Below are 18,226 nucleotides of genomic sequence, written 5' to 3'. Positions count from 1 at the left end.
ATCTGCAACCTTATTAAATTTTGTTCCTTTCCATTACATTTACACTTACATTTTTATCACACAGTTAGTGTGACAGCTTGACCCATCATGTCTCACAGATACATGCTGCCTTTAAGTGGTGGAGCACGACCTTCCCCTATCTTGCTCGTGGTATTCACTTGGTATTTCAGTGGTGTGAAGGACAGATTTTTTTCTTCATCCAAGTTTCTGATGGTGAGAAGTACCAGCCTGTATTTGTAGGTTTGATATATAGGTTAAGATCCAACAGCTTATCACAGTTTTATATAGATCAATACCCCAGGAAAAGACCCTGGTACCTGGTCAGTTTAAATCTCTTTGTCATTTCCCATGTCCTGTTGACATGTTTAGGAGCTGTCTATTGATGCAGGAGTGGGGCACACACACATCCACACACACACACACACACCTTCCTCTCCTTCCTCATTATCCCCTCGAACGATTTTCTCTTCTGTACTACAGACTGTGGCAGTGACAGGCCCATCTTTCATTTTCCTCTGATTCTGAATCTCCATATCAGGATTCTGCCTCCCTTTCCTCTTGGACATCTACACGGTCACAGAGTTTGTTTGCTCAATCTGTTTTGCTTTCTCCCTGGTAGCCTGGCATTTTTCTATCTGGAGTACCTATTGTTCTAGGTATGTGCTAACACAAGAGCCACTGGCTACATGTGGCTATTAAAATTCAATAACGTTAATTGAAATTAAATATTTAGTTCCTTGGTTGCATTAGCCAGATTTCCAGGACTTTGAAGTGTTCTGTCATCACAGAAACTCCTATTGGGCAATGCTTCCCCAGGCTGTTACCACAATCTCTCAGCCTCCAGAATTGTGTGGGTTCTCAAGCAAAGCCTAACATCATCTGCTATTTCTTGCTGTCAGAATTAATCTTCTCAAAGAACTGTTCTAGATATTTGCTCCCTTGATCAAAAATCTTCAATGGCTTTCTCATTAACTTCAGAATTAAATTCAAGCTTTTGGTCTTGATACTCATAATGCTGTAAGAACTAATCTCTTTTTCTACTCATACAATTAGCAAACTTTTTTTTTTTCTCTTATTGATGATACTCAGTTCTGGCAAAGGGAACAGGAGGACTGATTCTATCCTATGCTGGTGATAAATTGACATTATTCCAGAAACAAATATAGGAGGTAGCAAAGTGCTTAAAATAAGTACCTCATGGTAGTTGACTAATTTCATTTCCAGTCATATCATTTTTAAATCCAGTTAGGATTTAAAATCCTAACATCATCAATAGGATGATGTTCATCACAGCTCAATATTTGGGAAAAGTCAGAAATACTCTAAATGCTCAACCCATAGGAAAATGCTGAGGTCAATCAGGCTGCACCTATACCACTGAGTCTCTGCTTTGTAATCTTGATACCACAAAATGTTTTACAGTGTTCTTTCTTTCCACTCCCCATTCTTCCATCACTTCTTTATGTACATCAAGTACTTTACACGTATCCTCCGTTTTTTGTATAAGCTGTTCTGCTGCTGGTAATGCTTTCTCTCTCCAGGCCACCAAATGCCCGCTGACACTTTGAAAAGGGGTCAGATTCCATCCCTTCTCTTGGACTCCTCCAGACGTGACAGTTCTTCTCTTTATACTCCGTGGCCCTCAGGCAGCGTTTATCATACATAGTTGCAATCCAGTATTATGCCTTTATATTTTCCAATTACAAAATAAACAATCTCAAAGGCTAAAACAGTCTTGGCTTTTTAAATTTATCATTGTGTATTTAGCATGTGACATGGCACCTGGCCCATTTTAGTATTAAATATTTTTTAAGAAATGAATGCAGGAATAATACTAAAGGTAGCTGTACTCATTAATGCTTGGAGGATTCAGTGAACACTGTCAGATCTTCCTTTTCTTTCTTTATTTCTTCTTCTTCTCCTTCTTTTTTTTTTTTTTTAAATGATAGAGTTGGGGAAATCAATGTGGGCAAAGAGGAGATAACCACAGAAATGAACTACAGGAATGCCAAAGGTTTAATTTTGTGTTATTGTTAGTGCTAATCCTCTTCAGGCTGTGTAAACTTTGTTCAGTTAAGCAAATACTCCAGAAGACAAAGATTTTATATTTCCTGGGAAATTCACAGTTGCAAGTGCCTGTGTGTTTTCAGCGTCCTCAGGAACCTCAGCAAATAACTAACAGATTTGCATTTTCTTTCCACCTAGAGCGAAAGGTCTCTAGGTCCCTTACTGAACAATGACATTAAATAAATACTTAGAAAACAGGACCAGAGTTGGTAGAAGGGATTTGAGTTGATCTTTGATTTTGGAATAGATTACTCACAAATACTGTAGCTCGGTAAGGAGAACAGAATTAAAATTACATTTATAATTATATTTGTACTCACTCCATATGCACTGTTAACTTAAGGTTTTAAAAATCATGAGTTTTATATATCAGGCAGGTCAGGTAATTTTGAAACAAATATTCAATCCAAAGTCAAGCAAACTCATGGAGTTGGGGAAAAGTGGCTCCTGGTATGTCTCCACTGGTATCTTAAAAAATCATATTAAAAAATCCATGCACAGCGTTTCACCACCAAATCTCCCAATTTTATAGCATGTGTTTAGGTTTTGGGAACTAAATTCATCAAGCTTATCTAATTTTTGATGCTCCATAAATAAATAATAAAAGGAAAGTCAATAAATCTAAATCACCTCTCCACATATTTATTTATATAAACTTATATTTTCAGGAATTTACATAATAATTTATATGGAGAAATGCTCTGCAGGGATTTTTGTCATCAATACTTGTCAGAGCATTTTGACTTTACCCAAATTTATGAATTTTGCTTTACATATAGTAAAAAAGAAGACAGAAAGATGGTGATTTCCCGAAAATGACGGATCAAGATGCTGGAAGCTGGAGTGGAAAAACAATTCTTGGTTTCCACTTGAAAAGAGGAGATTTGAATATCAGTGTTTTTTGAAGCCAAGAGGAGGATTATCAGTGAGAAGTGTGCACAGAAGCCACTCTGTGTGACCAGTCACCATGACTTGGGAACAAAGACCACAAGGTCAATGGAAGGGTGGTCTGACTTGCTTGGTAACCTTGGCCGGCGCTCACCAACTTCTGATTTTCAGTGAGTTGTTAGTTGTTTAATGGTTTTACATGTATTTTTTCCTGGTGAAATGTAAATGCAACTTTTGAGTTGTTTTATTTCTTAAAATAGGCTACCCAGTTGTGGAGTGTCCTGGTCTTTGTTCCCAAGTTATGGTGACTGGTCACACAGGGTGGCCACAAATCTGAGGGAGGAAGCAAAGCTCTTGGCTGGATTCTTAAAAGCCTGGTAAAGAGGTAGCTCCAGGGACAGAAGGAGTAAGAATGTCACAGCAGGTCCCAACAGACACCTGTCCCAATTACCCGGGAAGGGAAGAGCGGGGAGCTTTTGAGGGACCCCGCAAATAGGAGCACAAGGGCCCAGTGGTTGTTCTTCTGGAAAATGGTCCAATGTGGGGAGAACTGCTTCGCTGTTCACTTTGAGCCAATTCAATAACCGTAAGGACCAGAGCACGTTTCCTCCCAGAGGCACAGCGAGTCTCTGAGGGAGACCATTGGGCTCTTTGGACAGTTCTTGGAGCATTTCAGAATTTTCTAGTGAATTTGTGTTATACAGTCTTGGCCCACTTTAGAAAATAATACAGTATATTTTTGCCTCTAAATACATTTGATTTTTCATTACATTTTCTTGGCCTGGATCCTGGAACTAGGTGACAATTTACCTCAGCAAGAGTCCTCTGTTTCCTTTTATGCATTGCTTCTTTGGAAAGAGGAGAAATCATTTTGCTGACAAAGTGATTTCTAAACCTCATCTCAACTGCATTCATTGAGGTAACCGGGTTATTCTCTTCTCCTGAAATCCTCACGACTTGCTCTTGGTATTGAATTATTTCCTTTATACCCTCATCTGGCCTGCCTTGTTTATGTCATCAGCATTATCTCCTGATGATCTGTTCATTTTCTTCCATCCAAAAACAAGCCTCTTCCCCTAAGTCCCTTCATCTGGTGCCTTCAACTTAGACTAAATGTCCTTAATCTTTATATATCTAAAGAGAGTGATTGTCCTCTCTTAATAGATACAAACCACCTCCTGAGAAGTCTAGTTTCATTAGTTAAAGCAGGTGATGAGCCCTCGTTTAATCAACTATGGCTCACCACCTTGATCAATTTCTCAGTATGATTGTGCTTAGCTTCAGGAAATATTTTCACTATGGTTTCTTAGACTTCTTCTTCTTCTGTTTCCCCGCCCCCCCCCCAATCTGGGAAGGAAAAAATGCTGGAGATTTTCAGTTTTGAGTGTAAACTCAGTACTGTAGGTGGAACAGTGAAAGAGAGGGGCATATGGCTACATATTCTTTTACTATCTGGTGCAGAGAAGCCAGTTGCTATGGTCCTGGGAACAAAATGATACTTGGATTCAGTGTTAACCGGGGTAAGGAAAGCAGGGTCATTGTAGGAGTTCCAGAATGATCCCTATCTCCTTGAAATCTAAGATTTCTTCATGGAGTGGGTTGGAAATACCCCACCTCTATGAATATTCTCCTTCCTTTATGACCGTTTAATTCTTTTTACCACTACTTTCCATGGTAGACTGTGGTATTGGTCAGTAGTGACACACATTTATCTAACTCTTCCACGGCTGAGCACTGGGCCTGGTGTGTGGCTGGGGCCACGTAAGAGGAGTGTCTAGAAGTCAGACGAAGCTTTCACACTGCAATGCTTTTGCTCCCCAGCTGATCCTGATATATGGTTCAAAGCCTCTTATTCTTATGATTGCCAATTGAGCACTTTTGCCACCATAACTTTGATTTTGATATGTGCCAGGATTCAAAAAGGGAGATTATTGGGAAAAAAAAAACCCACTATTTTTGCACTTTTCTTCTACAGAGAAAGATACCTTTGGAGCCATTAAAAGTGGGATATAGCTGTTTTCCTGTTCATCAATAGAGGAGTCTGCTGAATTTATCAGGTCATCATGGATACATGTAAGGTGAAGGATGTCAGTTCCCTGCTCAAAACCTTCTGCTGGCTTCCTGCCACACATTGAATGAAGCTGAGTCTTCACCACAGGGTTTAAGACCCAACACATCATGTCCCTGACTTGGCCCTCTTCCATCTCATTTCTGACCATACAACCTTCAACATTCCTCTGGCTCCATTGACCCAGCTGCTCTTTCTTGAGTGCCTCCCACATGGTCCTGTCTCAGAACCTTTCTACCTACTGTCCTTTCTGCTTGGAGCACTTTTATTCCAGATGTTCCCTTCATGTCTCTAGTCAACTCCCACCATAGTCTTTAGCATCAGCTGAAGTTATATTCTATAAACTACCAGATCAGGGACTTTGCCCAATCCAGACTGTCATATTCCTCAAAGCCAGGAGCAATGTGTGGCTCCTAGGAATCAGTCAATAAATAGTGACTAATTTTGCTGTTGTTAATGTGCTGATATCATCACCATATTGTGATAATAGATTTCTTTACCTCCTTTAGTCACGAAGGAGTCATTTCTGGGATGTGTGGTCTTCCATTTAGTGCTATAGAAAAAAAGAAAATGATTTTGTTTTGGTTTGGGGTGCTCCCTGTCTTGATCCATTGTGACCAAGAGCCGATTTAAATCAGTTATGTTGGGGGTGTTCAAAAAAGAAATGGATCCTTTAGAGAAATTTAGTAAAATTTATGGCAAAATTGATAAGTCTGTATTAAAATTTCCTAGTATTATGATTTGAATATGAAATGACTCTCCAAAGCTCCTGTGTTAATGCGGGAATATTCAGAGGTGAGAACATTGGATTGTGAGCACTATAATCCAATCAGTCCATCCTTGTTTGAACCCACTGATCTGGGTGGTAACTGTGGGCAGGAGGGGTGTGGCTGGAAGAGATGGGTTACTGGCAGTGTGCTTTGGAAGGGTTCTTTCCCCCTTATTTGGCCCTCCCACCCCCTGCTTCCTGGCTGTCATGCATTGAGCTGTTTTCCCATTCCATGCCCATCCGCCATGATGTTCTGTCTCCTCTCAGGCCCAGAGTAATGGAGTTGGGTGATCATGGACTGGATCTCTGAAACCTTGACCCCCAAACAAACTTTTCCTCCTCTAAGCTGTTCTGGTCAGGTATTTTTCTTGAAAAGCTGACTAATACACCTAGTAAAGCTGGCACATGGGTTTCCTAGTGCACACACACAGCGACTTTCCTTTTCTTCGTGTTGGGGAGGCAGGTCTACCGATTGGTTAACATCTACTCTGTGGTAAGGAAAACAGAAGGCAGCAGGGGTGATGGCTAGAAACATCACAATGCCAAACAGAAGAAAGTCCCCATGTCCAGGGACAGTGCTTGGAACTGCAGAGTACAGATGGCTTTTGTGAGCCTGCCCTCTCCTATTCTGCATCATTCATCTTAGAGAGTCCCTGGCCTGTTCTTTGACCTGAGGTGCAGTATCACAGGCTCTTTCTAGTGCCACAGCTGTGCTCTCACAAGGATAGTGGTAGAAAGGAAAAAACAAAAAAAAAACCAAAAACTGTCTCACTCCACAAAATTTCCTATGATTTAACCGTATCAAAATTCCTTTTAGGAATTCTCATACAAGGGTAATTTATTTAAGTACAAATTACACATACTAAAACTGGCTGGAAAAGAAATATTGTAACTCATATTCTTCTCCATTGTAAAACATTTCCTATTTGACCATGAATTTCATCTCAGTAACAGCATTAAACTGCCATGTGTAGATTTTAATTAGATCCCAATTTTGACTAATAGGTATGGCTTTTTATGTATTTAGTGAAAAAATTCCTTTCTCTCAGTGAATTACAATCCTTGCTGTATCCCAGCAGGTCCAGGCGGAGTTTGGTCTTTTTTCTTCAGTTGCTGCTATAATCTGTATTCTTAAGATTCAGAATGCAGAGCCTGCAATCAGCTCATTAGTAGATTTGGCCATTATGCTCAAATTATACATTAATTTCACCTGAATTACTTGGAGCTAAGTAACAACAAAAAAAAATCTGCTTCAATATCTGCTGCCTTAAAGGTTATTGAATTCAATAGTATTGAGATAATAGTTTTAAATTAACATTTATATTGAACTTTACAGATACGCAGTTCTTAAATTATTGAAACTGGTTGCTCACATCACAGAAATGGCATCCCAACTAGATTTTGCTTCTAGCCTTTCCCTCTCTCACTCATTCATTATCTTGTCACCACGTTGTTTCTCTGAGTCACAGATAGGGTTATGTGTCTGCCTGCTTGAAAACTGGCTTTGACTCCTTCCAACCTACAGAATTCCGTGCAGACCCCTTGGCTCAATGTTCTGCGCTATTTATAATTTCAAATCGAGCTGCCTGGCTCAGCTCATCTCCCGCATACACTAAGCTTCTCCCACACCTACCCTCTTCACACTGACCTTAACAACGAGCCATAATTTTCTAGTCATGCACACACTTTCCTGTCTCAGGCCCGGCCTCGTGTTTTTAGCTCGGTTTGATGAGCCTCCTTCCCTTTTCATTGGGTTACATTCAACTCCACCAAGATGTCGCCTCCTCTGGGCTGCTGACCCTCTATTTATTTGCTTACTTCAGAAACAAGTTATTATAGTCTCTTTGATGATTCAGAATAAAGAAAAAGTTCTTACTAAAAAGCAAAAGTAACCCCCCCCCCCCCCTCTGTACTGACTACCCAGGTAAGCCACTGGATGCGTAATATTTTATTATTTTATTTAAGCTTAAGAACCATCAAACGACTTGTGTATAAAATCTGTTCTGTTATTTATGTTTATTCAACAAATAAAAGCAGCGTGGGCTCTTCGTCTGTAAATCAGCTGGCCGGGCGCAGAGACCCTGTGCCCCCCAGTTCACCAAAAGGCAACTCACCCGGGAAGCTCAGGGTCCACTGCTAGACTGGCTCTGGCTTCCTGAGTCCCCTGGAAGGGGACTGAGCCTCGGCTCCCTCTCGGTACAGACCTGTTCTCACCAGCTCCTCTGCCAGCGCAGAGGAAGCTCAAGCAGCACGAAGCGAGCTGTGGCGGAGGAAGCCACCAGACACGGAGACCCGTGGGACGGGTTTGCAGGCTCAGGGAAAGGTTCCAGGAGGAAGGATCCGCAAGGAGACTCCAAGTAGGAGCTGGTGTTAGGAATTAGCCAGCTAAGCAACAGGAAGCAGCGGATCTCGGGGAGACGAGCCCAGGTGGGACCTGGAAGTCAAAGAAGCCAGAGCGCAATTGTCATTCAGCGTGGCTGCGTCACAGCGTCTGCCTGGGCTGTGCCTAGCGTGTGCGTGTCCACGGCCGCTGCCCAGGGCCAGCAGGCGCCAGGCAGAGGCCAAATGTTCCAAGGAAGTTCAGTTCAGTTCAGCAGCCAAACACTTTTTTTTTTTTTTTTTTTTTACAAAAGTAGCTTTTAAACGTTTTTCTCCTTACCTGGTTATTGTTAGAATTCTATCAGATACTTAACACTTAATGAGAGCCTACTATGTGCAAGGCACTGGGTTGACTGCTATGGCAGACAAAGGAATTTGAAGATCTCCGCACAAAAGAGATAAAGTCTGCATACAAATAAGTATAATGCAAGGTAGGGAGTGATAAGTGCCATATGAGGGATAAAAATAAAATGCTACGGGAGTTCAGAGGAGGGAGAATTCACACATTTATGTGTGGCTGACCTATTTTTACTAACACTATGATAATCTTAGCTCTTCGACTCATCTCAACCATGGTGATGTTAATTTTGCAACTACTTTGACCTTAGACAGAGGACAGTCCCTCAAAAAACATCCTCTTTATTGTACAAACTTGGTCCCACTCCTGAGTGTCTGCTTGCTGGCTGACAGCTAGAATGGAATTAAAGACTTCAGAGTTTCAGTGGGTCGAAGCTATAAATGAGAGGAGGTAATAGAAACAGAGGTCGCCATCAATCAAACCTGGCGTCTGTGCCTCTTAAGTGTGGGCCATTGCAGAATTTTAATTGTTGTGAATGGACAGAGGGGAAAATGAAGAAAAACCAGGAAGTAGGTTTCTATTCTGAGTGCAGTTGCTATGGCTTTGCCCATAGAAGAACACATTTAATTTGTGAAGAGACACCCACCCTTTCACTAAAGACACCTTCTATGCACACTGAGTGGACACTACCAAATCAGAGGGACTCTACCCTATCTATAGCTGGTGGTTGCCAGCTGTGGCTTCCTCAGGCCTCCACAGGCCCAGTTCCACTGGGTGGCGAGCCTGATTCACCAGACCTGCTAATTGGATGCCCCAAAGCACCAGATGAAGAGATCAGGATTAGTTCGTCTAAGTCCAGCTTTGTGCTCACCGAGTGTGATCATTTTATCCTAAATTCAGCTGAGCCTACCTGGCCTTTACGACTAGAGTTTACATCCTTCCATCTTTGAACAGGTGGTGCTAAGCCTGTCAGCAGAAATAACTGTAACTTTCCATCCCCTTGAAATAATACTGGTCAGAACCAATACCTTGTACTTAATCTGATCCCTCAAGCAAACATTTCCAAAGAGGCAAATAGAGCAAATGCTGCATGATGGAAAATCTCCCATTCAGAGCTGGATTCCTGACTCTTTGGCTGAGTAATTATGTCAGTAGGGCAGATTGGTTACCTGGTTGAGTCTCTGTTTCATCACCAGCAAAATGGATTGTTGTGGGATTAAACGTGAAGTGTAAACACAAGGCTTAAAATGCTACATAAAGTAAAGTTTTATTTATTGAAGATCAAAAGCCTTTTGGCATTGAAAATGCTTTTTCATTTTCCTGGCTCTTACACATATGGTCATTTATTATCGCTATTTAATTTACAGATCAAAGTGGGAGCTCTGTTCTTCTGGACATGCAGTTGGAGACACTTCCAGAGAGCAGAGATGAGTGTGATTTTGTCTGCCCTTTCAGGGGTTTGTGCATGCAGGCTCATTAAAACAATGGTCATTTTGGTAAATTCAGTCAGTTGAAAATGAACCTTACATTCCTTGTAAAAATGGCATATTATTCCATCAAACTTCATTTTCATACATTTCACGTAGAATATGAACATTTAAGTGAAATAACATTTCAGGAGAAAGAAAAAAGGACAGGACAGTAATTACAACCAAACTTTCCTTGAGCTGACAGCAGCCAACTCATTTATTAAGTCAATGTAGTCAAGCAACACAGCACCATCACACTTGATTGAAATCTTGGCCAAGTCTGACAGATGTTCTCTACTCATTGTCAATCTCAAGTACGTTTTAATGAGTTTCAAGTGGTTGGAGCGCCCCTCTGCAGATGCCACTGTTGCTGAGATTGTGAGCAGATTCTTCAGGGCAATGGGTTTTGTGTTTAATAAGCGGTGCATGGTAGGTAACGGCAGAGATCATTGCGGCAAATGCACTCACAACTTGGGAAACAGCCGCTTTCGGTCTGCAGCTGATGAGCTTCCTTCAAATCAGTTAAATTCAGAATAATGCCCCAAAGCCAGTTTGTGTGCACAACTGCTCCAGTCTCAAAAGTTGATAAGAGTATTTCAAAACTGCAATCTCTTTAGAGAATTAAGAAGATTCCTACTTTAGGAGACTCGCTGGAAACATGTTTAAAATGGCTTTGCTATTTTTCCCTTTGTTTGTCCATGAAATCGCGGTGTTCAAGAGTGTGGGGAGGTGGGCAGCTTACAAAGTAATTCCTAGTTATTTGTATGTTTTTCAAGTAGGTGCAGCATACAGTTTCAGATGGTTATTTTCTAGTTTTCAGAGAGATAGTTTGATATTTATACTGGTTTATAGACCTGCTTGTTCACTTCAAAAATTATTACTTGTGCAGAGAAAAGCTGTGAGGATAATATTTCCTTTGGTCAATCTCTATCTCAAACAAAATGGTTTATATATTTTGTATACTATGCCATAAAAATGAATATTGCTTAGCTGCTGTGCTGTATTAGTTTTTTCCATACCAGGATAAATCTACTTTCAATTACTAACCTATCTCTCCAGTTCAAATGTAATAGAATATGTCCCTTTTTCTTTCCTTATAAGTTAGATATAACTCTTTTCATTATTTAAAGTGTTTTTTCAGGGTGGGTCTGAGTTAAACAAATAATTCCTAAAAAAGAGAAAAAAAAATTTGTTTGGTCCTAGGATGAACATATTGTTTAAGAGCAGAGAAATGTTTGAGAGAGGGGACACACCTTCACATAAGTCAGAGGAGGTGTGTTTCTGTCCTAATTTCATTTATCTGACTCATTGTCTAAAGTAAATGGAACCTGCGAACATGAAGGGGTGCTTTGTCAGGCTATTGATATTTATAACTCGTTCTGCTTCATGCTTGATTTAAAACCCAGAGTCTGTCAAAGCCAGATGGCAGGTAAGGACATCTTTGATACATGAATATTTAGCTACCATGAGGTAGCAAAGGATGGAAGTGTGAGGTGGAGAACTGCTGCCCTGGCATTTCATGACTGCAAGGGTTTCTGTGTGCGGTATTTTCTTTAAAAATGCCTTATTTATTCTTACCTGTTCAGCTTCCATAGCTGTGTGCCCTTGGAGTATCCAGAGCCTGGCTGCTGCATGACGGCAATTAGTTTGTGCCCGAGAGAAAATGAGTTGTGAGGGAAATCTTGGGGCTGAAATATGTGTGACAAACACAGTGGAATCCGCAAGAACTCCTTGTTGGTTAGAAGTGTGTCTGGGGCGGGCTGCAGGTGGGTAAGTCGTGACTGTAGGTGGTCACTCTCTCTGCGCTTCTGTCAGCCCCGGCATGCCCTCCAGGGAGCTGTTCATGGCACTGCCAAAAGAACACAGTATTTGGGGGAAAGCCAACTGAGAACAAGGCATTATTTGTGACCAGGAAAGACAATCAATAAGTGGGTATGGAGGCTGGGGTGGGGTCTTTCCTCTCCTCCAAAGAGAAGGGCAGTGAGGGCTGAGGGTGCCCCTCTTAGGCTGATGGGAGTGCAGAGATGGCAGGTTGGTGGAGGCTGTGTACACAGACCACAGAATCTATTTATCTAGAAAAGTACATTTGTGTGTGCTCATTTGAATGTGAGGCTGAAGGTGGCTGAGATCAACTGCAATATTGAAAGTTATTGTTTACCAAAGCAGCATTCCTGCGTCCTTGGCATTCTTAGGAATTGTGGGCAGGATCTATGGGCTGAAAAATTCAGCCTCCAAAAAGCGCAGCTTTGAAGCTTTTGAAGCCATTAAACTGCCTCTGATGATTACATAGCAGGCTCTTCAGCCTGCCCGTCTCCCGGCAGGCAACCCTGCCTCACATTTTCCTATTTATTTTTACTGAAACTCCACCTTGGATTTTAACCTGAAAGAAAAAAAAATAAACATGCAGGCATTTGTTTAAGAAGAATCTGGGACCTCTGTGATCCGCTGTGTGAGCCGAGGAACACCAGTGTGGCTGCCTATTGTGTGCCACCACCTGGAACCACTTCCACTGGAGAGCACTTTACAGTGTTCTCTTTAAAGCAGTAATTGGTAAGTATATTTTCTGCCTGTTATCAATTGCTTTTATATTCCACGTAATATTTCTCTTTGTTTATGTGGAATATAAAAGCTATTGATTGCAGAGAGCCGATGCCTTTTCCACATGCCACTCCACGGGACGAAATAATACGGAAATTCTATCATGCTACCAATGAGACTAATACCTCTGTCATTAACTGGTTCTCCAATCTTTGAGAACCAAGGAAAAGGAAATTTCTTTACCCAAATCTCCAGAGAAACCCTGACCTTTGTATAAAAATAATGCCATTTGATATAAACCTCCCAGAAAAAATTGAGGCCTTTTTTTTCTCATAGTAAGTTCTTGCATAGATATGTGTGTGTGTGTGTGTGTGTGTGTGCCTAAAATATGCATGTGTGTGTGTTATGTATCCACATTAGTTTTCCTGATCTTCCACATGGCTGAAATGGATGCTGTACGTTTGTGTGTGTGGATGGGTATGGACATCTCCCCGAGCCCGTCTTGTCTCCTCCATGACTGATAGGCAATCAGCTCCCTCATCATATCTGTGTCTGCATCTGCATCCCGTTTCAGCTTGTTTTGTACACACACACACACACACACACACACACATTATATTGGTACTGATTTGTAATCCCTCCACTGGTCTTTCATATTATTAATGGTAAACATTTCCAAAGTAGCTGATTCTGGTTAGCAAAGGGGATTCTGAGCAGAGTTCAAGTTTTTTTTTTTTTTTCTGTAAAAACAAAGGAGCTTATGTCATGATATTTACTTTGGTTGAGTAGCATTGGCCCACGAACACCGCTGTACCGGTTGGACCCACACTGGGCACCTTGCTGAGTGGGGCAGGGATATGTGATCCACCTTGGCTGGCTGAACTCCAGCTGCCTCCCTGTGAGGAGAGAACTCCTTATAAATCTGTGTGAAGACATCCTGTTCCATCCAAGCCATGGTGGAAAGAGGTTTCTGTGGTATGGTGGCCGTTTTCTGACTCTGCTGTATGGGCTAGCAGGGACCTCCCTGGCACCGTGAGGCATGAATTTACCTAATGAATGAGGCAATAGCATCAGTGTACGTAATAAGAAAGACGATCCCTGAGTGATCCTGAATTGGAATATGGGTTATTTTCAAACTGAGAAAAATATTCACAGATATGAGATTTGTAAACTGTAACTAATCTAATAAGACGGTAGAGTCACATATAACCGAGAGAAATTGAAGTAATCAAAAGTCTTTAAATCAGAAATTGAAGATACGATGCAGCTCTTTTATCATAGACTTCATTATGATAAAGCCCACTACATAAACACTAAAACATGACCGAAATGTTCTTCTTCGGATCTGCTACCCTGGAAGGGCTTTCTGAAATACAAACATGGGGGGCGGGGTCAGGAAGATTAGAATGAAGATGTTTTCCTCCCTATGAATAGAAAGGGTAACTAGATGAACAGCACATTCTTTTAAGTGGCTCTATCCTAACAATATTTAAATCTCTGACCCTTCGTCATAACACAAAATAACGTGAAAGTCTTAAAAAGATCAGTTTTGTACTGGGCTTTACACACGCGTCCTGCGTTAACACAGGTCCTCACTGAGTGCTGACAGGCTGTGGGAGACGAGCTGGCCAGCTGAGATTTCCTCCTGATCTAATCCTTAGCTCAGAACCCACAGTCTCAGGGCCAGTGAAGTCTTTAGGGACAAACAAGAGAAGCCATCAGATAATCTCCCACCACGGAGAGCGGTTCTCTCTGGAAAGGGGCTGCAGAGGAGAAAAGACAGCTCTCTGAATTTAGTTGGCACACGAACAGAAGAATTCAGGCTCCAAAAGAGACCACCTGCTACCCTTTATAGGTGCTAAGAAATACCAAAATTAAAAGTACAAGAAATACGAGACTCTAAATAGGGAAGGGAAAAGAATGGTAATGAACTTTTAGAATAGACAAGTAGGTTGCACTGGTTGCTATTAAAATACACTTCTACAGGCAGAGGAATAGTCCCCAAGTTGGGCAGGGATGCTCTAGCCCTCTGGGGTTATGCCTTTAACTTACAATGAGGCAGAACAAAAACTATTCACTTTTTGTGCTTGTGTCTATGGATCTGTGAGTTCAGTTTTTAGAAGAGACACTGCTTTTTTGGGGGGGGTTGTGTATTGGGGGATATTTATTTCTTTCATAGTGCTTCATTCCCTAAGGAAAGCCATGTAAGGTGAGTTGTTTGATGTATGGAAGAGTGTTTTATATAGCATTAAATCCAGGGTTTTATTATTTGGGGCCAGACTCACATTTCAGGGCAAGACCAGTATTCACCTTACTGTATTCTATCCTTTTCTTGGCAGAAATATCCTGTAGAGATCTCCAAATAGCAATTCCCTCAAGTCATAGAACCAGCAAATATCTTACTCACAGCACAGAGTCATTTTTCCTCCAAACATGCTCTGAGATATGAGATTCCTTGGTGATGGTAAATCTTAGGTCTCCCAGCACTCAGGGGCAGTGCTGCAGGGTTCATTGATGATGAGTTGAAACACTAATTAGTATGTTTGCATTAAGGTTTTAAGTTTCAAATACTACACCTTAAAGAGGTTGGGTGTGCATAGTTTCAGACACACACATACTCATGGATCCAGGCACTTATATGTATATAGATCATAAGTTCCCTTATTCCAGTGTAATAGTACTAAAAACATTTGGTCTAGCAGAATAGAAAGAGAATCAATAAGCCAATTAATAAGAAAAGTGTTTGAGTTCATGACTATTTTCAATTCCTTGTGCAAACAGAATCTGGCATAGCAACATCAGTCAGAACATCTCACAACCATCAACCTCATCACAAGCCAGGTGACACATGTCAGCACATGTACACATATACATCGTATGTATCCTTCACATATCTGGAATTCCTAGTTTTTTAACTTAATATAATCTAGAAGTTACTGTTATTGAATAGAATATGCAAAAATCAAGGCTTTTGCAAGCACTTTAGAGACAATTTAATCCAACTGTTCAGTGTTAGGTAAAGGTAGAATAGGAGGCTTTAAAAACAAACAGCACTTTTCATTTGGATAAATATATTCCTTCTGGTAGAGACCTGAAAGCTTTTTAGCTGTGATATTATTCATTACAACCTAGACTGTTGCACTCTAGGATGCGACATTCTTAACATATTAGATGGGCTTCAGATGAAAATTGCACTACTTTTCTGTGCTGTAAAAAGTGGATCTGTAGGTAACAAGGCTGAATAATTTTACGTGCTATACACTGACACATAATGATTCTCATAGTGTGACCCTTGTCTAAAGCTAGTGATCTGCTTTGCATGTGAATATATGTAGTCAACTTAAATATGCTGATGCTATAAATAAGAATTAGTGGCTTTTCTAAGCACAGTTGAGAGAACATTCCATTTAAAAACTAAAAACTAAAAACTCTGGTTTAATAAATGAAATAGAGCAGCCAAAGAAAGAATTTTTTTATATGATCTAGACTTCATCCTGCAGGCTTTCATAAAAAGGTGAGATGACAGACAGCAGATGGATTTATCTTTTTACTTAGCTGCAAAACTACAAATCAGTTTTATATAAACAGATCTCTCAACCAAATATAGCTTGACAGTAATTCTATGAGATTTATCAAGTCAAGGGAGGTGATTACGTCTGCTGACATGTAATAATGTAGAAGTGGGACATATCGCATGATTCCAACATATTAGGATGGGAATCCATTCAATATAACCTTTTTCTTTAAATGAAAATGTTTTTTTTCCACCAAATGATTTCCATATTCATTTTCTTTTTAGAAGGATAAGCAATATTTATACCTTTTTCACACTTTCACCACCCAGAAAGATCTGAAAGAATTACTAAAATGGGTTTTGGCTTACAAGTAATACTAGATGGTTTTACATTGAGAGGTCCATGTAAGGTTTTAAAAATATTTTTTGTTTCACTTAATTAGACTAACGCATACTTAGACACTGCATATGGGATTTAGGTAGTTTTCTTATAAGAGAAAAACTAAAAGGTGAGGTGCACAAAGCACTAACCAATTGTAGGTTAAACCTCTTTTTTTTTTCTCTTTTTCAGGGCAGACCCACACCAACTTGAAAACAGTGATGGAGAGAGATTCTGTACATTAACAGAACCTCTCAGGCTGCACTTCATTCTGATATAGTGACATCTGGCCAACATTCTTAGATGAAATTTTCAATAAGTGCTGGCAACTAACACAATTCATTATGCTTTCTCCTGATAAAGGATGTGGGCAAGAATTGCTTTGGCTCTAAAAAAGCTTTCACTTCATTATGGGCCTGGATCAATCACCATCCACAGAAGATACACGCCGGCGACTTCTTTGCACTTGTTATGCACTTTTTCTTCGGGGCCTGTGAAGACACTAAGAAACTGTTCTTATTAGGCAGGCATTATTGTTAGCCTCCTCTAAGCTAAATGCGCTTTTAAGTGTATTTCTTTGGTAAAGAAATGAAACCACCATCTGAACTGAGACTGGCGTGAAGTCACCTGCTTATCCCCATTAAAGGAATGCCATTTAGAAGATGTTTTATTTGTACTTCTGCACATGAAGAAGTGATAACATATATTTTTCCATTAAACTGAGAAAGGGAAGTCAGATTACTCAATGATCATTATGCATTATGCGATAAGTGGAGAGGTGAAACCTCATGTCCAGTGACTCCTTCCTTCTCTCTCCATCTTCCCACTACGTAAGGAAAATTTAAACACTGCTCTAGGTTAGAGCTGTTGTCTAGAACTAAAGCTGGAGAAGCCTCAGCTAACTGCTTCATTGTTTTTCACATCTTCATTGATTTTATGTCCGTATTTTAGGGATAAGACAGGGAAAGAATTAGAGAAAATAAAAACCTTCCTGAAAACAGGTCTTCTGACTTGAAATGAGTTTTAATAACTGTCTCACCAAAGACGACCTGATGTATAAGCATTATTTTCCATTGTACACTTGTGGTTTCTGAGTACTCCACAATATATTGTAGCAGATTCCTTTGGACAAGCTGTATTTAAATTTTTACTGCTTGCCTCTCTCCTGGGCCCTCTAGAAAAAAAAAATGCAGAATCTTATGTTACCCATAGAATCAATTAATTCCTTCGGTCAGATTTTCTTTACCCTCAAAGAAAAATTCAAAAGGTTGCCCACCATTCCGTAGGTAGTTTATTCTGAATGTGTCTAAAGAAAAACATATAAATTAAAATATATGAGTATGTACAATGGTTTTTACTTATTAAAGAACTATAAATTATTGCAAATGAAATAAGAATTTGAGAATAAATGAGCATGCTGCAATGATGGAGAATAACAACTAAAATATTCCAAAATAGAGCTTGCAAACCACCCCAAATAACCAACATGTGATTTTGTTCTTCTACATCTCCATCAACAAACTAAGAGAGGCAGTGTGCAATCCAATGTCAGGCTGCTTAGTATTTCACCAATGCTAAGGCATAAAAGTATTATTGGATATGTTTATCCTTGTTGGGCAAGGCAGTGAATAATTGGCTAGAAAAAAACAGCTGGAAATTTTTTTTCAAAGAAAAGAATTTTCAACTCTCCCATACTATCATATTGGTGCTGTATAAAAGTCTTATCAGAAAATATATTTTGATAAATTTATAGGCTTCTCTATGGCCCCTAAATGGAATAGGATTTTGTCTCCATGTCTGATATAAATAAATACCAAATTCATTGTTCCTGTGAAACATCAATTTATACCACTAATA

Source organism: Spermophilus citellus (genome assembly GCF_964194105.1).
Source record: "Spermophilus citellus genome assembly, chromosome: 8".
Taxonomy (NCBI): Eukaryota; Metazoa; Chordata; class Mammalia; order Rodentia; family Sciuridae; genus Spermophilus; species Spermophilus citellus.
The sequence above is the reverse complement of the archived record's forward strand: the minus strand, read 5'-3'. Positions refer to the sequence as shown.